We start from the raw sequence: 1,768 nt of genomic DNA on the forward strand, positions 1-1,768 counted from the left end.
TCAGTACTTTTTTTTACATGTAGACCACATTAGACCAGGTCCTGATCAGAAACCACTAGACCTACACTCATCAAATCTGGACTGGATTATCCCAGAGAGTCTAAAGATTCTTTATAACACCGTTTTAGATTTGTGAAACCTTAATTCTATTTGTGAAAATACAAAAAAGGGAGATTTCAGTGCTTTTTTTGCATCCTGACCACATTAGACCAGGTCCTGATCTACAACCACTAGACCTACACTCATCAAATCTGGACTGGATTATCCCAGAGGGTCTAAAGATTCTTTATAACACCGTTTCAGATTTGTGAAACCTTTATTCTATTTGTGAAAATACAAACAAGGGAGATTTTGCAGCTTTTTTAAAATCTAGACCACATTAGACCAGGTCCTGATCTAAAACCACGATACCTTCAACCTCCAGACAGGGAAGATAGAAAAACTAACATCTCTGTTAACCACCTTTGCTTTTTCACTGTCTTCATCCCCACCAACTCATAACGCTGCAGTGCATGACATTAAGGATTTTGGGAGATGGCCCTGTGGGCCATCTAAGCTAATTTACAGATGGCCCTGAGCCCAATAGAGATTGCCCTGAAAAATGCGCGCGGACGAAATGAGCACGAAGGGTTTGGGGGGCCTCCCCCTAGAACATTTAGATTTTTCCAGGTCTTACTGTAGATGCTGTCTGGTGCATTCTCTAGACTGAATTATAAGATGAACCACCACAATATTATATTGTACAATTTCAATTTTATTCTTCATTTCACTTGTTTGTTTGCTCTTGTTTGCTCGTTGCATGCCCTGCATAGCTATAAGAAATACTTAAGTTGTTGGTCAAGACACTTTCCATCTGATGAAGACAAATGCCTTCCCAGATGTAAAAAAGTAGAAAACATTACATTCAGTTATAACTGCCAAAACAAACATTATTTATACTATTATGGCCCCTGTTAAAAATGTTTGTAATGTTATCTACTGTAAGTTGGTCGAACAAATGCCTCCTCATCCGGAAGCTGACCGAGCAGACCCGAGCAGCAGTCGAGAGGAGCTGAGCGAATCCGCGAAGCACACAAAATGGTGACGTCAGAGTTCCCGTTAGCCGGCAAATCTAAATCTCTTCGGTCAAAATGTCCGGTCAAAATAATTTCCCTTTAGCGCAATACCGCTTCAGTTGCGCCACTTATGTGACAGACAAGAAGAGTTTGTGACAGACAAGAGTAGTCAATTCTAATGTCTAACACTTAATGTGGAGAAAGAGATGTCCTGTATGGGTTGATTGTGCGTTGATCTGTTGGTAATGCCTCGGGGTTCCGGTGGGCATGTAAACAAATGCATAATGCTGCGCTATACTTTGTGGCCTCACCCAGTTGCATAGCGACACTTATTGTTTAGGTGTCTTTTAATAAGCAGGTAGTCATATCATTAGCTAGAACTAGCTGGATCTGATCGATATGGACATAAACGCGAGTGAAGTCAAATCTGATGGGAGAGAGAGATCAGCTGCTGCTGACGAGTCGACACGCAGCTCTGCATGATCACATGCAGCGGTGACCGGACAAAACACACGCTTCAGGTTAGAATATCAAACGTAGCTATTTGAATTACCTCTCAAACTAACACTTTCACATAGCATTATCCAGGTTATCAGTCTGATCTCAGTTTTAAACAAAGTGAGGATATGCTGTGTGCATGAAGCATAAGTTAGTGGCTGGTTATTTTCCCCTTAACTCATGATTGATAGGCAGCAGCAGTGAGCTGTTAGCAA

Source organism: Notothenia coriiceps, unplaced genomic scaffold (assembly GCF_000735185.1).
Source record: "Notothenia coriiceps isolate Sejong01 unplaced genomic scaffold, NC01 NC01_scaffold00008957, whole genome shotgun sequence".
NCBI lineage: Eukaryota > Metazoa > Chordata > Actinopteri > Perciformes > Nototheniidae > Notothenia > Notothenia coriiceps.